Genomic DNA, 15,393 nt, shown 5'->3' with positions numbered 1-15,393 from the left:
TGTCTCCTTTACAACGTTTGAAAGCACTACAATAGGTAGTGGCTGCCTTTGAAGGCGCGCAACATGGTAGGCTACTGCTCGGTGCCGCAGGGCCGGACGCACGTAACGGAGGCCGGTGTCGGCCTTATTCACACGTAGCCGCAGGACAAGAAGCTGTGTGAAGCTTGGCTCGCGAAACATAAAACCGGCCGTCATCGGCTACAACTCGGGTATGCAGCAAGCACAGACGCGAGGAAGATTTCTGCTACGGCGCCCGGTCTGCGATGTTCTCAAAACGCGCACTGAGACGCTCGCCTGAGTCCGCTGCCCGGCTAATGTCATGACGGTTTGGTCTATGAACTTGTCGATACTATAGATACTGCCAAGTTCAGTGGACTGGAAAGGCAGCGGTGAGAAGCACATTTAAAGAAAGCATGGCATATGGTCATGTTTGTGTTATGAAATAATGCACTGGATTACAAAAAAGGAGCAGCGGGAAATTGCACGCTGAGAACGCCGATAAACATACAGTGCGACGCAACTCTAGAAATAGTATTGAAATTGTCAAAGAATTTAGAAGAAAAAAAAGATTGCATCGTCGCGACGGCACATCACAGTCCCCGTAGGCGTCGAAGTCTCTACAATGAAATTATTTTCGAACAGCTCTGATAGCGCCCACGCAACAATAGTTGCCTGTATACTGTCAAATGCTCATATTCTGCGGCCTAAAGCTCATGGCACGGTGCGAAAACGCACGCGCGGAGAAAGCGAAACAGTGCGCGGACAAGCATGCAGACGCGCAGTCGGTCGCTGCGAATCTGCGCGATCGCTGCATTGAGGCTTAATTCTATTACGCTCCATTTAGTTTTACAAACACTATAAGAACATATTTCACATAGTTTGCTCTCGGCGTTTACCTAGCTTTCACGCAAGAAGCCGGTTCGGGAGACTCCATCGCGGCGACCGCGCGCAGTGGCGTTGACTGTACGTATTCGGTAAAGAGATAGCGGCTGTAAACGATTGTGTGCTTTCAGCTTGCCCAAGATTATTATTTAGACAGTAAGAAACTTCTCTCGTTTCGGAAGTGCTTACAGAAATGTCCGGGAAAGCTCGCGCGTGGTGTTTTCAGTGAGCGCTGACAGCAAAACCTATGAGGAGCGCGTCACGTGATCCCTCATACTACGGCATGGAGGCGCTTCCGATAGAGGGCGACTCCGTAACTCCTCGCCGCCAATAGTTCGACCGATGGTTCGACGCACTGGCGCAACCAACGTAACCGGACGCGGCCAACGCGCTCCGACGCGTCCAGCGTCCAGCGACGCTCGCCCGCGCGCCGATAACATCGGACTATAAACGCGTCTTTAAGTCGCATGAACCACACTTGCGCTCCGGCGGCTCAAGGTTGCGCGATGAATGACCTTGCAAGACATGGCGTAGGTGAGCTTTCGCTCTAATATAAGCCCGCATCACTGTTTACCACATTATCCATACGCTTCAAACCACGATCAACCGTGCTGACACCCATATAATCCCTCATCACTCATCATCCTTATGAACGCATCGGCTTGTTATCTCTGTGCGTCGCGCGACGTGAAGTGCATGGGCCCTCAGAGATCGGTTGCATTTCGATCGGTGAAGGCACGCCCCAAGGGAAGAGAGAGAGAAACAACTTTATTGCTCAGTTAATCGGAGTTATGGCAGGTCTGGGTGGGGCCCTCAGTCCAGGGCTCCACTGGCTCTTGCGGCTCGCTGAGCTTGGTCCAGGAGAGCCAACTGGCTCTCCTGATCCTCGCTTGCGAGTAGTGCCTCCCACTGCCGTACGAAGTCAGGGAAGGTTGTTGTGCCATTACCGCAAGCCCAGATTCCGAATCTGCAAGGTGCAGAATTTATCCTGCGAGCGCCCTAATTCTCCCTTGGCAAGTCATGATGCTGAGCCGTCAGGCAGCGGTGTCCTGCGGAGAAGCATCGGTGGGCAACATGTTCGAACGTGTCATCAAGTGCCAGACAGCCCGGCGCCGCGCCTCCTTTTGCCTGGGGGTCACCGCGCGCGCGAACTTTGAACCGGGTGGCCAGCGCGGTCGCTGGTTGAACCTCTCGGACGACCGTCGAGTGCTGGCTTTGTATTGGGCCGTTTTAGTGACAATGGTTCTCGGGGATTATAAAGCCGCGAGGCGGCCGCCTCGAAAACCGGATCCGCTGACCCACCGGGAGCAGAGTGCCGCTCTCGACTGGGGTGAGATGTGTCACGCGTCTTCGCCGGACGTCGCCGTGCGAGACCAGTCGCGTTTGCTGTGAGCTCTCGGCCCCAGTGCCGACCCGTTCATGTCCTGTATAATGACCTGTATATAGTGTATAAAGTCCCTTTTGTTATTCTCATCGACGCCTGGCTCGGAGTCTTCGCTACCAGCGCTCTGTCACGAAACGGGTGACGAGCGCTACGGGACCACAAAGTCGTAATAGTGGTGCAGCGGTGCAAAGTCATAGCAAGGTGCATCTTGTAACCACCGAAACGCGTCGGGGTGCGGCTTGCTTGGCATTAAGTTTTCGCAAAATCGGAATCTTCATATTGTCTATAACGCTCCAAGTCGGCTCTACATGTGGTCCCAGAGAAGGCTGTTATTAAACAATCACTAAAACCTTCAACAAACCCTTCACAGAAACTGTTCACCTTTGACATTTGTTTTGTACCGCCGGTACAACACGTTCACATCGTTCGGATATATTCAAAAAAAATGGCTGTGGCTTAGGTAAGGTTAAGCCCAGGATGCGAAGCATACTAGCCTTTATTTTAGTTGTTGAACCACTGTTTAGCCTGGTGAACTGCTGTTGCTTGGCTATATTTGGTTCGGCTAGACGAAGAAACAACTCATGCATTACTTCTTCGCCTTCAAGAGTGGAACGCGACAGCGTTCCCGTCGACCCGCCAAGGGGTGTAAGACAATGGGCTACAGGGCAGCGACTACGCGTCCCGCATTGGACGCGGTGAGCGTCGAGCAAAGCAGCGTTCGGCGCGGCAACGAAATGTGCGCCTGAGCAAGAGACGCACGCCTTAGAAACAGCGCGTTTCTAAGGCAACACCGCATTCACTAGAGGCGCTTTTGTACCGCTTTGAAGCGTTGTACTCGTGGCTCAGTGGTAGCGTCTCCGTCCCACACTCCGGAGACCCTGGTTCGATTCCCACCCAGCCCGTCTTGCAAGAGTTGAGCCAAAGCCACTTCTCCTCTGTCGTGACGTCACGGTGTCACGTGATTTCATGGTCACCGCCGCGCCTGAGGAGCTGGGTTGAGCCCTCGTAATATGCTTCGCATAAAAATTATGGGGTTTAACGTGCCAAAACCACCTTCTGTTGATGAGGCACGCCGTAGTGGGGGACTCCGGAAATTTCGACCACCTGGGGTTCTTTAACGTGCACCTAAATCTAAGTACACGGGTGTTTTCGCATTTCGCCCCCATCGAAATGCGGCCGCCACGGCCGGGATTCGATCCAGCGACGTTGTGCTCAGCAGCCTAACACCATAGCCACTGAGCAGCCACGGCGGGTAGGGGACATATTCACCTTGGCAAGCCTGGGTGTTTAGCCTAGAACGCCTTACCGCGCTTGGTGTGCGAACGCATCATGTCTTGTTCTGACGAAGGCGTTCGGCGGCCGCGTCTGGCACAAGACATCCTTTTACAGCTTCATCACGAGATCCTTGAACCCACAGAACACTCACATAACGACAAGATAGTCCTGGCACTCGATCTCAAGGGTGCCTTTGATAATGTTAAGCACGCCGTCATACTAAAGCACCTTAGCGAGACCAACTGCGGCGCTCGTACATTCAACTATATCAAACATTTCTTAACGGACCGCTTGGCCTATATACGCCTACAAGAGACCGAGTACGGCCCATTTGTGATGGGAACACGGGGCACACCACAAGGCGCTGTGTTGTCCCCGCTTCTTTTTAACATTGCCATGGCACACCTCCCGGCACAGCTGGCGGGTGTCGCTGGTGTTCAGCATGCGCTGTACGCCGACGACATCACCATATGGGCCACTACGGGAAACATAGGAGAGATGGAGGAACGCCTGCAAGCAGCGGCGAGCATAGTAGACCACTATGCCACGTACTGCGGCCTCCAATGCTCCCCGTCCAAGTCTCAATTTGTGCATATTCGAACTTCCCCGAAATTCAAAATCTCAGTTCAGCTTTCTCTCGCCAGTGGCCCCATCCGAGAAGTGGAGTAGGTTCGAATACTCGGTCTCTTCATTAATCAACACCGCAAGACAGGCACAACTCTTGCCAAACTCCGCAAGGTCGGCGACCAGGTGGGCCTTGATGGTTCGCCGCGTTTCCAACAAGTGAGGAGGGTTGCGAAGTAAAGATGCGTTGCGGCTCGCACATGCCTTCGTAACTAGTAGAGTACTGTACTCGACCCCATACCTACGCTTACGGAAACATGACGAAGATTGCTTGGAGGTAGTACTCTGCAAAATGTTCAAGAGAGCCCTCGACCTCCCGATCTCCACTTCCAACGCGCGTCTTCTCGCGTTGGGGGTGGTAAACACCTATCGGGAAATTCGCGAGGCGCATCTCGTTAACCAATACACGCGTCTCGCCCAGACCGTGTCCGGTCGCCGCCTCTTAGATCGGTTACATATTGAACATGACCACCATATGATGGAAAGGGTTCGAGTGCCCGATCTGTGGAGAAGCGCCCTCTACGTTCGACCCCTTCCAACTAAGATGAACAAGGTGGACCATAAGGGCCGGCGCCAGGCGCGGGCGGATGCCCTTCACCGCCACTATGGCGCTAAGAAACACGTCTTCTACGTCGATATTGCAGGCCCCAACCACTCCACGGGGGGATGGTACACGGCTGCAATCATACACGAGGAAAGACAAGTGGACGGCCTCTCGTTCAAAGCACCCAGCTCAATGCATGCGGAGGAGGTGGCGATCTCCCTCGCAGCCTCCCATCCCGATTCTAAATTCATCCTCACAGATTCCCGTGGAGCCTGTCGTAACTTTCAATTGGGATGGATCACTCCTCTCGCCGACAAAATTCTTCGCCGCTGTATTCGCTACTGCGATCCAACTCATCGCTCGATAATATGGGTCCCCGGCCACCAAGGCATGCCAGGTAACGAAGCCGCCCATGAGGCAGCCCGCGCACTCACTTACCGGGCACCAGGCATCACTTGGGAGGACCTTGACCCAGATCACAGCCCTCTTCTTTCTTTTAAAGAGATTACTGAGCACTATCGTGCCGAACACCGCCGTTACCCGGTTCCTATGAAGGGACTGGCTAAAGCTGGCGAACGAACACTCCTTAGGCTCTTTACAAACACCCTGCTTTGCCCGGCGGTTCTCAAGCACTTTGACCCTTCTTTTGACGGCCGCTGCTCTTTCTGTGGGGAGGTGGCCGACACCTTCCACATGGTTTGGGCATGCAGGCAAAATCCTTCTCTCCCCCCCATGACCCCTTCCCCTTCCCGAGAGGAGTGGGAGGCGGCCCTACTCGGCTGCCAGGAACTATCGGCCCAACAAGCCCTAGTTCGGCGGACCTGCGTAGCGGTCAAGACCAACGGCGTCCCGGAATGAGAGACTCCGCCCAGTATTGCAAGGGGCGCGACCAACTAGAGGTCTATCCCCGAGCACATCTCTGTATCACCTATCACCTATCTCTGTATCTGTATCACCACCGCGTCTGGCCCCGTTCTAAAGGGCTGCAGCCCGCCTGCACGCTACAAGTTTCAACGGGATAGCGTTAAGGGCCCCGTGTCGCAGAAAATTCTGCGTCCCGCGTCCAGCGTCGACCATCGTTTCGATATAAGTTATACCGAACCACGAAACTTAGAGAAGGGAAACCGTACCTTACACAGTGCAATGCATAAAAGAGTAGCGGCGACATTGCGAACTAAAGTATGCGACCAAAAGATGGCGCTTGCAAAACCAAAATTAATATCATCGTTATTACATAGTGAGCAATATGCCCGCTACGGTAGCGGCTGGTGGGACTCGCCGCGCTGCTCGACTGTGCTGCTCGCTCGCTGGTTTCGTGCGCTTTGTTACCGCTTTCGGGGCGGTATTCGTGTGTACGGTACTGTGACTACAGATATCTTTATTATGTCGCCAGTATACCGAGAGGCCCCAAATGACAAAAGAAAACACGTCAAACAAGTAAGCTTACATGCGCACAATTTTTGTACAGGTCAGCTGGATATAATGCTGTAAGTCACTGAGTTTACAAGCGTACAGAAGCAGGGGTAGTCATCTATTTAATGAAATTGAAAGCTGAAGCTGAGTTTTCTCATCGTGCTCGGCAAAAGCAGTGAGAATGAAGCTTCAGGCAAGGATATTTATGTTCGGCTATCCTCGTACTTGTATTGCGTACAGTGCTGCTTGACGTGTTTAACAGAACATTGTCTGCGTTCAACGACTTCAGCTATACTAAAAGAGGAAAAAAAAATTGCAGTTCCGCCCGAAAGGTGAAGCACCGACAGCGACAACAAATTAGTAGATAGCTGTACGAAGTAAGGGTAGTAGATTTATCGGCCGTAGAAACTTGTAAACATTCGCTTACTAACTAAACATTGATGATAAAATGTGTAAGCGTGACTGAACGAAGACGTAGAAAGCAACAGACACACAGAGAGAGCGCTGTCCTTGTGTATGTGCTTCTTTTCCCGTCCTTGTTCAGTCACGCTTAGACATTCTATCATGGATTCAAACCAACTAGCACGCCAACGTGTTTTAACTAAATTAACAAGCACGGTGTCGTGCGCGCACAGGTAAGAATGAACACACCTCGCTCGAGCGCGCAAACTCGCTGTCAAAATGCTGGAGTGACGAATCGCGGCAGCAGCAAGCGAAATGACCTTCGGGCATCTCTCGCTTCAACGCGAACGAAACGTCGAAAGCACAGCGCATACGAAGCTACCGGCACAAGCGCCCTCTGTAAACGTCGCAGATCGCTTTGAAGATGAGATCCGCAAGGACGCGCACTTTAACCACGTCGCACACTGCTTTCAAGACACACGAGCGCCGGCAACACTTTTCCATATGGCGCCCGTCAAAGCCGTCTGCTACGGTGTCCACCATTCACGTGCCCAACGCCGTAGTAGACGCCGCAGGTGCCTTCACTCTGTACGGAGTGGCGGGCGAGGAGGACATTGAGGCACACCAGCAGCCGCTTTAGCAGTCGCTGGAGAAAAACGCCCTCCCTCGCCTGACTCCCATGCCTCGCGCGCGACAGGAGAGGGCACGCTTCCGGCCCACGTTCCTCGCTCGCGCATGCGAGACTGAACCACGTTCGCCAACTGACCCTTGCACCGTCGCCATGAGGTGACGGCGCAAGGGTCAGGCGAGGGAGGGCGAGGGAGGGCGAGGGGATGGGAGTCAGGCGAGGGAGGGCGTTCTTCTCCAGCGACTGCTAAAGCGGCTGCTGGTGTGCCTCAATGTCCTCCTCGGCCGCCACACCGTACAAAGTGAAGGCACCTGCGGCGTCTACTACGGCGTTGGGCACGTGAATGGTGGACACCGTAGCAGACGCCTTTGACGGACGCCATATGGAAAAGTGTTGCCGGCGCTCGTGTGTCGCCGTCACCTCACGGCGACGGCGACGCCGTGAAATGCGCCTGGAGTGTCCATATAATTGCTATCGCAATACAAGTGCTCGGCAAAGATGTACTGTCAGCAAGATAAGCTCGAGCTGCAATGTCCCATTGTTTTCATAACACATTGGCGAGAGACACGAAATGTAGGGGAGAAAGAAGACGTTATGCTAACTTTTACACCACACGTTGTCTGCTCTAGATATTTCTGCTGCACATTTAGTGTTCATGTGCGGCAGTAAAGGCTTCGATACAAGTGGAGTAGTCGTAGGAAAGCGAGGAACGTTGTGGAGACAACAGTGCTTAGAAGAACCTCTGCAAATTCTGCAAATATTGTGTGAATAAACAAGGACACTAAACATATAAGTAAGGCCAATTAATGTCACGGATACTTGGAAAATTCAATTTATGGTTTCATGTTGCAAAAACAACTCGGTTTGTGTATTGAAGCCAGTCGAAGAGGTTGCAAGGAGACAAACATTTCAATTGGGTAACAAAGGTAAGGAAACGAAGGGGCATCAGCCTGGAGCCAACCTTTCAACAAGCAAACTTATTTGTGAGGGCCATGACGAACATAAGTTTCCACGCAGAGGCTTCCCTTGCCGGTCCACTTTTGATTAACTGAACGTTAAGCGAACCTTAGTAAGTCTATATTTCAAAAAGCTTTTGAAGACACACTTCTCAGGTTTGTCATCTGCTGTTTTAAGAGAAAGAAAAAAAAATTACCGACGATTACGTTACTTCCTAATGCGAAATTTGAGCGCAGCAAATGCGAGCCTTTGTTTGCGTTTGGCCTCGGCCTCGGCCGCGCGAACGGTAGAGTCTTCTCTGCGACGGCGATGAGCTTCTGCTTCAGCCTCGCTTACTGCTGGTTGCTCTCGACGGCGGCGATGAGCCTCCGCTTCGGCGGCGCGAACTGCAGGGTCTTCTCGGCGGCGGCGATGAGCTTCTGCTTCAGCCTCGCTTACTGCTGGTTGCTCTCGACGGCGGCGATAGGCCTCCGCTTCGGCGGCGCGAACGGCAGGGTCTTCTCGGCGGCGGCGCTTAGCCTCTGCTTCGGCGACGCGTACTCCTGGATCATCTCGACGGCGGCGACGGTAAGCTTCTGCTTCGGCGGCACGCACCTCTGGATTCTGACGGCGACGGCGCTGGGCCTCTGCTCTGGCAGCTCGTTTAGCAGCAGCAGCAGCAGCAGCAGACGGAGGACTTCCATCGGTCGTCTCGCTCATGGCTCAGAAAGAACTGGCAGATAATTTCGCAGTGGCGAACGGCAGCGGCAATTTCGGCTCGGGCGGTGCACATATACAGATCCGCCGCCACCGATCTGGCTCTCTGATTGCCACCGCACAGGGCGAACGGCAGCGGCAATTTCGGCTCGGGCGGTGCACATATACAGATCCGCCGCCACCGATCTGGCTCTCTGATTGCCACCGCACAGGGGTTGCATTGGAGGAGGAGCGAAGAAAGGAATTAAGTTCGAGCCGGCGCTTTGACAACCGGAGACTCGCAGGAAGAGGGGGGAGGGGGGCGGCGTGTACACCCAGCGGCAAACGATGGGGGCAGAAGCGCGCGCAGCAAGCGGACAACACGATAAAGGGAGGAGGGAAGAGATAGCAGCGACTGACTGATGCCGCTGACGCCGATAGTGAGTCAACCCCAGCTGCGGAGTTGGTTTCAGGGACAACGCCGCCGATGCCGACACAAACAATATGATACCCTCGCTTCCGCAGCGCTAAGAACCAGGTCTAGCCGTGGGAAGGTGGTCACGTATTCGTCGACGTGCCGGCGCGTGAAATAACCGGCGCGTCGGCAACTGAAGAGCACCCTATCCGCCACACAAGAACAGGGGGGGGGGGAACCTTTCCTCCTCTTTCTGCATGGCGGCGACGGTGTTCTATGCAATCACGTTATCTTGACTCTCTAGCGGCGTCAGCGGCATCCAGCGGTATCAGTCGGTCGCTGCTAGCGCTGGGGGGATGAAAGGGGGGCGGAGCTGGTTACGAGGCCGACGACAACGCCGACGACGACGCGAAACCCAGGAACGGACGCCAAAGAGCTGCGCTCTAAAAATGTTTTAACGCGATAGCGTGAGGGGCCCCTTCTCATATAAAATTCGGCGTCCCGCGTACAGCGTCGACCGTCTTTTCGGTATGGAATCCTTCCGAACCACGTATACTCAACCACTCTCCTATCACCAAAGTTGTCCACACCTTGTTTTTCATCCTTTACAATGGTATTACTCGGAATTTTGTGAACGGCAGCCAACAAACAAATGTTATAAAAAAACACCGACAACGCATATTTTTATGTTAGACCTGTTCAGACTGCAATACGGAATGTGCGAAAGAACAGCAGAAAATCGACGCACGCAAGAGGCCGCGTTTCTACCAGAAAACTTGCCTTCGGGCATAGCGTTCGCCGGCAGCGTTTCCCGGTAAAAATTACGGTTACATAAGCTGCAATTGCCGGGAAGCATGAAAAGCAGTCAGGAGCCTTTGAATGCTGTCGCACTCCACTCTTAAAGACGAAGCTTAGGCGTGCTCCAATTTTTTTTAAAGCGAAAGCTTTACTGGCCGCGAACTTGCCATTTCGCCGTGGCGGTGCTCCGAGGAGGCACATGACGTGCGCCTCGCCGCGGATATTTCTCTCTCACACGCTCCCTAGTCACTACTGCGCATGCGCCACTAGTAGCACCGAGCCACAGGTGTTCCGCCTCTGCGCAGCGCCGCGCCTTTACGCGCCGCCGTTTGGTATGACGTCACAGCGCGTTCCTCGTCGTTGCGCTCGCCTCCACTCGCTTCGCCCGCTGCGTCGCATGCCTGATAACATGTCGGAGGATTGAAAAGGAGAGCTCACATGCGCCGCAACCACAGTTGAGGCGGCAGTATGGACGGTGACAATTCTGATAAGCAGGAGGAGGCCCGGAATCGACATCGGAACGAGATGAAGAGGAAACGAATCGCCCAGGAAACAGACGAACAGCGCGCCGAACGACTGGCTAAACGCCGCAACATAGCTACTAGACATCCAGACTAATCTGGACTTGCAATCAAGATTAGCAAAGGCTAACCATGTTATGCCTTAGTTTCCGCTATATATCGCTTCCGCTATATCCTGGCATAGCCGAGCTAAGCCACTGCCAATCTTTAGTGATTTGTCATGTTTAAGAAGTTTGGAGTAGGCCGGTTGTGTGCACTTGCCTTTCCCAGCTATCTCTTACGGTGCAGAGCTAGCCTAGATATTAATTTCATGCAAACTGTACATGAGCCATCTGTAGTTAACAAATGTAAAATAATGCGCGTATCCAGATCTAATTCTAATCCTAGCACTTACCGTCTAACAACGTTCTCTTAGATTTCACCATGTCGTATAGATATCACGATGTATACATTACAAATAACTTAAGTTGAACAATTAATATAAAGTACGTCACCAACAATTCTAATCACAATCTCGGGTTCTTATGGCGCCACTTTTCCAAAGCACCGTCTACTTTAAAGCTACAGCTTTACAGCACACTAATATGCTAGAAACTTGAATATGCATCTGCAATATGGGATCTCAGTAGCGTTAATCTTATTACTTCAGTTCAACAAGTACTCTACTCGTTTCATACTTTCTCATTATAACCGCACCGCGAGTATAACCTCAATGAAAACTAACCTAGCACTTATTCCACTAGCTAACTGCCGCAGAGCGCCCCTCCCTTCGCTAATTTATAAGAGTTTCCATCACGCCACACTTCACGACGACTTCATACTGCGGCCTCAGTACATTTCAAGCCGCGTTGATCATCGCAGTAAGTTAGGAATCGATTCATGTCACACTAAGTCTTCCTTTCAATATTTCATCCACCGTACATCTCAGGAATGAAACCACCTTACCTTAAGTATAGTGTTCATTACCGACAACAAACTTTTTTGCAAAACATTAGCTTACATTGTACGCTCAGGAGAATCATTACGTTACCAGAATTCACTGCACTTGTTGGTGTGTTTACTCTATTACTTTGTAACCACTCCCTTCTTTAATGCCATATGCCTCTGATGATACTTTCTACAAAATAATAATAACCTGAAGAGTGACTACCAGAGCTCCAGTCAACATGAAGTATAAGTTCCTCAAAATTGCATTGAGTGTTTTTGAAGGTTTTAAAGTTATTTGCATTTTGACGTAACAAATTAATGTTGGCAGGGAGCATGTGATAGTCGCTGGTAATGCTCGTCAAGCTGATTTGCAATGAGAAGGTGACATAGTTTGTGAATTAGCAAGTAGGAGCTTGCTACATTGTTTGTGTTCGGGTCGTCACAGCTATAACGACCTTAAACAAGTTGGTACTCAACATTTTACTTCTCCGGTTGTCATAAAACGCCCTTAAATGCAAGTAAGCTTTTATGTGAAATTTTACAGCATTCCCGCTCGGTACGATACAACACTTTAGACTGCTTCACATCTTCGTCGATGGATACGCGATACCGGAGACGGGCTCATCCACAGCAGCCTGCGTTGCACCCGCCCTACGAACGAGCAAGCTGTGCCGTCTCCCGGGACATGCAAGCTCTACCGCAGCAGAGCTAGCAGGACTTCACCTTGCTGTGGACCTACTTGCAGGGAAGCTACCAGCGACTCCGGCAGCCATCTTCTGCGACTCCAAGGCGGCGCTGCTCTGCCTGCAGAGCCCTGACAGGGCTAGCCATGGGGTTGCGCTGCTCTCTTCAAGACTGACGGCCCTTCAGGACGCAGGATGCTCACTATCCCTGCATTGGCTACCGGCACATGTGGAGATCCCGGGCAATGAAGAGGCGGACACTCTTGCTAAAAGTGCCCACCACTCAAGCGTCCCCCTCAGCCCTACTGTAACGGCCGCAGTCTTCTCGAGACACAGGCTGCGCCGGTACATCATCGCCTGCCACCCGGACAAACGGGTATCCCTGGGCCGGCCTCCACGGCCTCTTCCACAGCACGGCCTCCTACGAAGGGATGCCTCGTTGCTGCTCCGACTGCGAATTGGCTGCTGCTGGACGGCAGCCCGCCGGCATTGCCTTGGGAAAGCCATCTCGCCAGCCTGTGCCTCTTGTGGTGAACCAGAGACTCTGGAGCACCTCCTGCTGGCCTGCCCTGCTCACCTGCAGCACCGCGGCCGACTTCTGCAAGAGTTCCACCGCCTGGGGCTCCCATGTTCACGACAGGAAGATATCCTCTTCCCCTGTCTTCCCCCTCGACTCGTCGGGGCTCTCGGCGAGACTATAGGAAATTTCTACAAAGACGGGTGGCCTAACGGCCATCCCACCACCTCGGGCTTCCTGATCCGCCACTACTTCACTACGGTCTACCTCCAGCCTACTCCTCCGGTCGAAGCCACTGGGCCCTCCCGGCCGGGCTGCTCTGATGCTGCCGGGACGACCCTCTACCTTTCTCCCTCCTACCCTCTCTTTCTTTTAATCCCATATGCCCCACCCTGCTGGCGCTGAGCCGTGCTCCCGCATGGGTTGCAGAAGATAGTGCCAGCCTTTCCTGATTTCCCACAAGAACCACTTCTTCATCTTCCTGATAAGGCTCACACCCCTCTATCTGATAAACTTGCAAACATTTCTTGGTTAGGCACATAGTTCAAAAGAACCTGTTGTCATTATGGTGAACGTTGAGCTTCTTATGGCTTATCGTGGGCCGCTTGCAGACCAATAATCTCTTTTCTATCCGTCTTCCTCGGTCCTCCTGCAATAATTTTTCCTTCGTCCGTATTTGTCCTTTTCTTCCAGCACTTGAATGCTTCGCCCTGCAGAAATTTACACCATGGATCTAAGTCAACTCCCCCACATCGCTATTTTTATTCCTCAAAAGAGAAAACATGAGGCCATGCAAAGAAGCAACAAATGCTGCAAAAGTTATTCAAATAAAGGAACAAATCAGCGTTCTAGGTGAAGTGTTTAGAAACACACAATGATTCTGGCCCAGTGGTGACACATTCACTTTTGACTTGTACGTCCAGAGACAATAGAGTCCAAGGGGGTGAACCAATATGAGCAGCGGCTTGGAGGCCGTAGTCACAGGCAAAGAAATTCAAATTCCAAAATGCGAAGCAGTGTTCTTTTACTCACCGGTGCACACACCTAGAGGCTGCAAGGTTAATCCGCTTTGGTGGATAGTTTCCAAACGGACTGTACTCGGCTCCAGTATCGAATTTTCACGCTAGCTAACACATTTGCCAAAGCAACACGTCATTACGCGGCCAGACGCGGCACATCACTAACGACGGAAGCCGTGCATGCAGCCGTTATGCCAGTGAAACGCCGCATGTGATAAAAGTCACCTTCTTCAGACATGATCGTTTGGTGGCGGCTATCAAATGTTGAACGCATAAACTGATTAAGACATTATTATCTAATTAAAGCAAACCTGCGTGACGCTTCTCAAACGACCACCCCATTCTCAAACATTACCGCCGTACAATCTGAATCGATAAACGGCACGTACTGCAATCGATGCCAGTGGGCTGCTGATTATCACACATCAGTGAGGTCTCAAAACCTTTATTCAAGTAATAAAGCACACACTTTATAACAGAAGTTCAATAAATGCAAATGTCTACTTATTTTGTAACAGAATGGCATGTTAACCATGTTTTTCGGTTATTATGTGAACATATATAGATCAAATGTTTAGCCGCATTGAGCGCCCCTAGCAGAAAAAATGCAAATTAAAGTATGCGACCAAGTTGCGTAGCTCCACTTCCGCGCTTCATGCTGGAACGCGCTCCGGTAGATTTTTCGCCCTCTGTGGCGACCGCTGGAACTTGAAAGTGTGCGGGGCCTGACTGAGCCATACAAACCGAACCACACATACCCGACCACGCTGACCCTCCGTCTAGCGCAGAAATGTTACTGCACTAATTGAATTTCTCAAAGTAAAATACACCAGAAAAATCGTAAAGTACGACTTACGCACATCTGCGGACATGATAGCATCGGAATGTAATTTTAATATTCGAGAACATACAATTTTGTTACGCGGAAATTTAAAAAAGCCTATTTTCCAGCGTTTCTACGATACATAGACTGCCTACAGCGTGCGCAAATCTCGTACGCTACGGAGCGGCGCTCCCGGTTCCTTGCAACACCTTTGGATGGCGCTCGCCTCCTAAGCGCACAGCCACAGGGCTAGACGAGGCTCCCGTTAGACTGATTATTAAACAAGGACCAGAAAGTAAGGAAACCCTGTTGAAAGAAGTGGAAAAAAACTTCAAAAGATAGACGAATACTAGACAGTTGGCGACAAAGTAGAATGAATTTAATTTGTAAAGGTAAGGGGGAGAAAGAAGGCGCTCGTATAGACCGCCGATCATTACATCGGTAATAAATACATTCAGCAGTGCAGGTAATTAAAGTAAAGCTACAAGCATGGCCAGAGAATGGCATTTTGGGAGAACTTCAGTATGGTTTCAGAATAGGTAGGCGTCTGGATGATGATTATTTTGCTCTTACTCCGCGTATTGAAATAGCAACAGTAGAAAGGGGACCGCTATATGTGGCCTTTTTAGATATTATGGAAACGTATGGCAACGCAGACCCCTACATTTTGTGGGATATTCTGGAGGGGGAAGGCTTAGGCGACGATTGTCTACAGCTTTTGAGAGAGATTTACCGAGAAAATACCGTCTGCGTTGAATGGGAAAGGATGAGAAGCGAGGAGAAAGTTCATATCAACAAGGGAGTGAGGCAGGGGTGCCCTTTATCCCCACTGCTGTTTATGACGTACATGGTGAGGATGAAAAGGGCGCCAGAAGGAAGTAATATCGCGTTTAATCTCATACAAAT

Source organism: Dermacentor albipictus, chromosome 1 (genome assembly GCF_038994185.2).
Source record: "Dermacentor albipictus isolate Rhodes 1998 colony chromosome 1, USDA_Dalb.pri_finalv2, whole genome shotgun sequence".
NCBI lineage: Eukaryota > Metazoa > Arthropoda > Arachnida > Ixodida > Ixodidae > Dermacentor > Dermacentor albipictus.
Note: the sequence above shows the minus strand (reverse complement) of the source record.